Genomic DNA, 8,107 nt, shown 5'->3' with positions numbered 1-8,107 from the left:
TGATCTCACAGGCTGGTGTGCTTCTTCCATGTGGGCTTTGTTGTTTCTCAGTTAGATGGCCCCTTGTTTATCTTTCAGCCTATAGGACCCCAGATTCTATATCTTTTGACAGCTGGGCACTGTCAGCTTTCTTCACCACATTTGCTTGTGCACCTGCTTTGTCTTCAGCGATCGTGTCGGGGTAGGCTGGTGTGCTTCTTCTATGTGGGCTTTGTTGTTTCTCAGCTAGATGGCCGCTTGTTTATCCTCAAGCCTTTAAGACCCCCAGACGCTATATCTTTTGGTAGTCGGGCTCCATCAGCTTTCTTCACCACATTTGCAAACTCATTTGTTTGAATGGCTGAAAGCATCTCCCTTGTTTTTTTCTTCACCTCTTCTACTTATAAAATCGCTGTCCTTTCATGTCCCTCTTCATTTACAGAAACAAAAAGAAGTCACATGGAGTGAGGTCAGGGGAGTAAGGTGTGTGGGGCAAGAGAGGCCTATTTTTTGCCAAAAACTGGTGCACTGAGATGGCTGCGTGAGCAGGTGCATTGTCTTGGTGGCAAACCAGTTCCCCTTTGCCACAAATCAGGCCTTTTTTTGTCACATACTGTTAATATGCAATTTAGAGGTCTTCAGAACCTCTAAGTAGAAAACCCGATTAAAGCTCCGACCTGGTGGAGCAAACTCCAAATGCACTACGAGTCAGCATTTTCTTCCGTTTGACAAGTTGCTGGATATCCAGAATGAGGTTTGTCATCAGTCAACATTGAAATAAGAAAACCACTCAGACGCTTGAGTTTTTCCCATAGCACTGTCTTTGTAAGCTGTGTGCAACATCACAGAAGTTTCTGCAGCATTTTTCCTGAGAAGGAAATAAAACTTGAGAGCTGCACACTGTTCTCTTATATCGACCATCACAGAAAACAGGTTTCAACCAAAGTGCTTTATGAAAAAGTCACTCTGGCCCGGGGTTTGGGGAGTGGGGCGGATTTTGTGCTTTTGTTGATACCCTATGGCAATGACTCTCAACCTAGCAACGTTTTTAATTGTCACAGGTGATGGGTGGGTACTAGCTTTTAGTGGGTAGGTGCCAGGTGATGTTGCTAACATCCTAGTTAGAGTACACAGGACAGCTTCCCACAAGGAGGGATTACCTGGCCCAGAATGTGAGTAGTGCAGGAGATGAGATAGATACCCTGCTCTGTGGTCGATGAGCTGCATTTTATAAACGAGGAAACCAAGAGAAGTCACTCAGTCATATAGGAAGTAAATAGCAAGACTGAGATTTGAACCTGGGTCAGACTATAGGCTTTGAACACTTTGAGCCATATCATGTTGCTTCTGAAGGGAGTTTCAAGAACCAAGTGAAGACTGAGAAAAGGCCATTGGGTTTTGCAGTTTTAAGGAGGTCACTCTTGACCTTTGAGAGAATTTAATAACTATTAGTAGTTTTATAACTGCTAGTGGCAGACAGTTTAAAATAGGTTGGGGATAAATGAGCAGAGGTAGTGGTGAGGAATTGGCGCCAGTGAGTATAGACTAATCCTAAAATTTTTTGATCGAGGGTATGAGAACCATTATTTGGGGGAGTTAGAAAGAAAGGAGGAGAGTTTTCTTTGGTAGGGAATTAAGTATGCTTGCCAGACAAGGGGGCACTGAACTGAAGATAATTTGTGAGAGATTATCACAAAAGATGCTTTTTGAGATGCATCCAATCATAATTCCCTACCCCTTCTTATTTTTCCACATAGCCCAATAAGAATAAATAGCACATAAGAATACCAAAGGGCATTTTATAAGTATTTTTCTGAAGCTAACAAAACTACATGGAACCAGGGAAATGTTGTTATTTTTAGGTGCCAGCAAGTTGGCACCAACTAAAAACGACCCAGTGTAAATTAGATTGTAACACGGCCTGGTACTGTGCTATCCTTACAATTGTGGTTATGTTTGTGGCCGTTGTTGCGCGCGCGCACACACACGTTAATCCTTCTCGATGAGGGTCTTTCTCCTTTGCTAACATAATCTACCGTAATGCACAGTACCTGAGATGGAGTCCCACCATCCTTACTTCTAAGGAACTAAGGAACATTCTGCTGGTATTTTTTCCCAAGACCCAGGTGTTTGTTCTTCAGGCAAAACAAAAAGACCCCCAACTCACTGCCATCTGGTCAATGCTGACTCACAGCCACCCTGTAGGGCAGGGGACCCTATGGATTTCTGAGAATAACTCTGTGTGGGCATAGACATGTTTTTCTCCCCTAGAGTAACTGGTGGTTTTGAACTGCTGTCCTTGTGGTTAGCAGTTGAGGTTCATAACCACTATGCCACCAGGGCTCCTTTCTTCGGACAGTCTGTGGTATATTTAATATTCTGTGCCAACATCTAATTTAAAAGGCATCACAACTTTGGTCTTCCTTATTCATTGTACACCTTTCACATGCATATGAGGTCATTGAAAATAACATGGTGTACCTTAGTCCTCTGAGTGACATCTTTGTTTTTGTTAACACTTTCAAGAGGTTTTTTGCAGTGGATTTGCCAGTACAATACATGTTTGATTTCTTGACTGCTGCTTCTATGGATGTTGATTCTGAATCAAAGGAAAATGAGATTGGTAACAACTTCGGTATTTTCTCTGCTTATCATGATGTATTTATTTGTCCAGTTGTGAGGGTTTGGGTTTGCTTGTTTTCTTTATGTGTCAGTGTCATCCATACTGAAGCCTGTAGACTTTGATCTTTATCAGTAAGTGCTTCAGGCCCCCTTGGCTTTCAGCAGGTTAAGGTGTACGTCTGTACATCAAAGGCAGCCAATGAACCCCTCCAATCTTGATGTCACGTTCTTCCTGTAGTCTGTTTCTTGGATTGTGTGCTCATCATACAGACTGAATCAGTATGGTGACAAGATACAACTCTGATTCCTTGCCTGGTTTTAAGCCATGCTCCCCCGCCTGTCCAATCTATGTAGTTTACACAATTAAGTGTTCCCCAATTCCCTTTCTTCACAATGTCATCCGTAATTTCTTACAGTCCACATGGTCAAATGTGTAGATTATAGTAAATAAAAACAGGCAAACATCTTTCTGGTATTCTCTCTTTTCAGCCAAGGTACATCTGAAACTAGCAATGATGTCTGTGGTAATAATTTCACATTAGTAAAAAGAAGAACTAATATCAGACTAGTCCCAAGGAATGAAGATGAAAGATGTCTCAAGTGTCCAGCTCTTTCAAGATGGTATTTTGCTCCATCTTTCCTCCACTACTTGCTTGAGTATAGTCCCTCACGTCCCTGGGCTCTGCAGTTTTCTGCCTCGTCCCACAGAAACCCATGAAACTAAGGAAGTGACTCACGTGGTTGTGGGTGCTGATAAGTCCCTAATCTGAAGGTCAGGCAGAGGTGAACCAAGTGCAGGGGGCAGAGCCAGAAGCCAGAAATGTCCAAACATCAAAGCAGGTCTCGCCTCTACCAAAGCCCACTCAGGAAACAGGTTTCTCTCTCTCTCTCTCTCTCTCTCTCTCTCTCTCTCTCACACACACACACACACACACTCACACACACACACTCACATGGCAGCTTTGATGGAGATGTGGGGTGGGGAACCTTGGTGGCATTGTGATTACACATTGGGCTGCGAACTACAAGGTCAGCAGTTTGAACCCACCACCATCCTTCGTGGGAGAAAGATGAAGCTTTCTACTCCTGTAAAGCAGGCGCCCTGTAGGGTTGTCATGCCAGTCATGCCATTAGCACCACAGTGAATTTTGATGCAGATGTGGTTTTTCTTTCAGCCTGTGGGGAAATCCCAGCATGGTGGCTTAAGTCACATTTCCCAGTAAAGTAGGGTCTCAGATGTTTCCCAGCTTAATCCTGCAACAGAACTTCCTCCAGAGTGGGATCCTTCCCACAAGCACAGAAGCTGAGGCTAGAATCTATAACACATCACAAAATGGGTTATGGCAAATGAGAATATGGCAGAAGGCCCATATTAAGTGATCAGCTATATCTCAATATCCCCTGCCCCTTCCTTCTGAATTCCATTCGAGCTTCTGGCAGCCCCCTTGCCCTTGTACTGTTGCAACCAATTGAAAATTATCTTTGATGCAATTTTGTTTACATGTGATATTGTTTGATAATTCCCATGTTCTTTTGGATCCCCTTTCTTTGAATTAGGCATGTGTATGAATTACTTCAGTATTTTTTGAAAACATTCTGCTGAGTGAAGTAAGTTAGTCACAAACGGACAAATATTATATGATCCGATTTATATGCAATAACCAGAATTGACAATTATATAAAGGCCAAGGTTTACTAGTGGTTACCAGGGCGGGAAGGAAGGAGGGGAAAGGAGGATTCAGTGCTTAAGGGACACTTACTGGAACTGAACATAGGAAGATTGTTGGAATGTCAAGCATTTTGCTAAATATATTCTGGTGTCATGGATTACTTAGTATGGGTGGTGCTATGTAAATAACATGTTTGTGACCCACCAGGGGCATTAGACAGCTTGCTAACTGCATATTCGGTGCATGGAACTAATGAGGGGGTTACTCAGTTTTCCCATCCTGCTAGAAGCTGCGTCAGTGTGGACCACATGGGAGATCCTTGTACCTGGTTATATTATCAGAAGAAAAGAGAAAACACCAAAATGACGTGTCTAAAAAATTTGAGCTTTTCACTCTGGCTGCCAAGCATCCTCTGCCATCGTGAGTTTTCCGGACCAGGAAGTTCATGACCAACCGACTACTTCAGCGCAAACAACTGGTCATTGATATCCTTCACCTTGGGAAAGTAACCATGTCTAAGAAATTTGTGAAAAATGAGCCAAAATGTACAAAACCACACCAGATGATGGCATTTTTGTATTAGTATTTAGAACCCATTTTGATGGTGGCAAGACTACTGGCTTCGGCATGATTTACGATTCTTTGGATTATGGGAACAAAAAAGAAGCTAAACACAGACTTGCAAGACATGGTTTGTATGGGAAGAAAACAGTGCAGAGAAAGCAAGAACAGAATGAAGAAAGTTGCGGGGGAGGCGGGTCTGCAAAGGCCAACATTGGTGCTGGCAAAACAGTGAGCTGGAGATTGGGTAACAGAAAGAATAAAGATTCTACATGAGGAACAATTTGCCAGCCTGTGGTTAGCAGCCAAAATAAGTCCTGTCCTTGCAATGGAATGGCTACTTTGTCAGGAAGTTTTGGAATTTTGTTTTTAATTTCCTCCTAACTTTCTTCAACCACATAAGTAATGCCGCGGGTCGGCGGTAGTCTTACAAAAAAAAAAAAGTATTGTCATGACGTTGTATTTTATCCTAGTTTTATAACATTGGCATCTTTGTGTTAAAGTTGTCTTACTCGATGCTACAAAAAGGGGGTGGGTAAAGCTCCCTTTCTCTTCAGCAGTAACCTGAAAAATCCATCACGCCCTGATAACAGTGAACAATTCAAAGATTTAAAGCAGGTTCCTTGGCTGTGCTCTGAATCTGAAGCATAGCTTGAAAACTGAGTTTGAATGGGATCAAATAGGTCAGCACCAGCATCCAAACCCTTCTGAAACATGAACGTTTCCATTGCTGGCTTTATATTTACAAGTTGTACAGTGCTGGGTACTTGTTTCCTGCAGTATCCTGATTTTTTGGTAGGAACTTATTTTTAGTAGTTTAAGTGAAGATAGGAGAGTAGTATACTTTATAAATGAAACTGTTCTCTAATCCAGGTGTTTTTGGTAAGTGGCTAACTCCTTTTCTAGTTGCCAGGCACATTCTGGTAAGCCCTCTTTCTCCATTAGTGCTCACTGAATTATTGCAGTCTGTCCCCGAGAGACATCACTCTGCTTGCAGATAGCCACTGCCCCTCAGTTCTGTTCCTTTTAAGTGGAACACAAGTTCTTCCGAAGAATGTGCTCAGTTCAGTTCAAGCTGTCCTCTAAAATCATGACTCCAGACCTGTGCCAGACATTGTGCCAGCCCTCTTAGGACTGCTCAGCCATTCCAAATCTAAATGAGAGAAGTGGGAAAAGGTGACAGACCATTGTCCCATTAACTTCTGAAGATTGGCAGTTCCTCAAAATTGGCTGTTCTTCTTAATAGTCATATAATTAATTAGAAAAAGATTTCTACCAGTGAGATATTGCTATATATCAATATTTCTCATATCAGTGTTATACATTCAGCAATCAGAAGTAATGCCATCATGAGGGAGTTCTGTGATAAAAACTTGTCAGGATACTTTTCAGAAATGACATATCGAGTGGGTGCCAAAAGGAAATTGGGGTGGGGAGAGCAGGGACCTTTCAAATTTATAGTTATTATAGGAACTGTAGCAATTATGATCTGACAAAAAGACCAATCTTGTATCCCCTTCAAAATAAATCATGCTTTTTTTAAAAAAATGAAAATATATAGATAGGTAAAAAACCAAAAAGATTCTATAGTGACTTGATCTGCAATGGTTATGTGGATTTTTCACCAAAGAATTAATAAACTATAAAAGCATTAGAAATGTACAGTGTTGCAGTAGAAATGTTATTTTTAATCAAAATGTTTCTGTAAATTATAGCAATATTTTTATAAGCCCAGTTTAGATACATCAACATACCCACAAAGTTAAAACTGTGTTTTTACTTTTTGAACAGTATTTTTTTTTTAACATTTTATTATGGTTTGGGTGATAGTTTACAGAGCAAATTAGTTTCTCATTTGACAATTTATGTGTGGGAAACTAACACTGAGGGAAATATGACCAGGACTATATTCTCTAACTTGTAACAGAGGGGATCTGGAAAGTTAATGTTCCATGGTAGGAAAGACATCACTTTGGTAAGTTAGAGGTAAAGTCCAAGTACATTATCCTGCTTTAAATAGCATTCCTACGGATTCTCCCCTAACAGCTATGCTTCCTTAAAGTGTGCACACTCTTGCCGCAGCACCCATCCTCACTCATGCCTTCTCCCAGTGCAGGTATTAGGTCTCCTCACCTGTGAGCTCAGGGACCTTACTGTGGTTACCACCCACCCTGTGACGTATGTAACTACTGAATATGCATGTCTTATGGCTACCTACAAATATCCCAAGATAGTAAAGATGCTCCTCCTCTCTCGCTCCTTCTTCTCCCACCTCCATATGGACCACCAAGAGGGGCTGAGGTGAGCATGCTACCATAAAATGTGTCTGACTCCTTTCTCCTGTCTTTCCTATTCTCTACGACTTTACTAGGATCTCTATTTTTTTAAGTCTCTCTCTATTATAGCCGTACAATTGCACCTATGGCCCCCTCGGTGCTAGAGGCTGGTTTACGCTGACATTTATGCGCATTTTACTTGGTGGCATTCGTTACAATCTTTGCAAAGTAACAGCACTCTTTTCACTTCATCCTTGGGTTCTCCATTCCCAGTCACCCATCTTTCTTACCTTTCCTGCCTTCTGAACTTCGTCTTTGATGTCTTAGATATAATATTAGTAGGTAGCCTTCAGGATGGAGTACAACTCAATGTAAAGAAAACCAAAATTACAGGGCTAGATCTGACAAAATAATAATTTATAAATTATCAAGGGCTCATGAGGGAGAGGGAGCGGGGAGGGAGGGGTTAAAAATGTGCTGATGCCAGAGGCTTAGGAGGAGAGCAAATGTTTTGAGAATGATGAGGGCAATGAATGCACAAAAGTGCTTTACACAATTGATGTATGTGTCAATTGTGATAAGAGTTGTATGAGCCCCTAATGAAATGATTTTAAAAAAAGAAAACAAAATCATCACAACTGGACCAGTAGGTAACATACTAAATGGAGAAGATGTTCAGGTTGTCAAGGACTTCATCTTACTTGGATCCGCAATCAGTGCTCATGAACGCTGCAGCCAAGTGATCAGACAACACCGCGCATTGGGCATATCTGCTGCACAAGACCTCTTTAATGTATCGAAAAGCAAGGATGTTACTGTGAAGACTAAGGTGCTCACACCGTGGTACAGTGAACCCTTGCCACTTTGCGCTTCGACTTCCGCGGCTTCACTCTATCGCGGTTTGTGCGTAACAGGGCATGCTCTGTCATTACTGCCACTGATTGGCTCATACTGTACATGCTTCTGTCTGCATCGCTACATAGCGGAGCTACGTATCAG

At 41.8% G+C, this 8,107-nt stretch overlaps 1 protein-coding gene and 1 pseudogene across 1 annotated transcript in view; both read left to right on the top strand.

Moving 5' to 3' along the window:
- The window catches only part of PFDN2 (prefoldin subunit 2), a 26,274-nt gene that overhangs the window by 8,721 nt on the left and 9,446 nt on the right, over positions 1-8,107 (top strand). The gene's annotated exons all lie outside the window — the stretch shown is intronic.
- On the top strand, positions 4,580-5,108 carry LOC105979851 (annotated as a pseudogene).

The sequence above is a fragment of the Echinops telfairi genome, unplaced genomic scaffold (genome assembly GCF_000313985.2).
Source record: "Echinops telfairi isolate 266 unplaced genomic scaffold, ASM31398v2 ScPeMD7_7425;HRSCAF=8463, whole genome shotgun sequence".
NCBI classification, from domain to species: domain Eukaryota; kingdom Metazoa; phylum Chordata; class Mammalia; order Afrosoricida; family Tenrecidae; genus Echinops; species Echinops telfairi.
The sequence above is the reverse complement of the archived record's forward strand: the minus strand, read 5'-3'. Positions and strand labels throughout refer to the sequence as shown.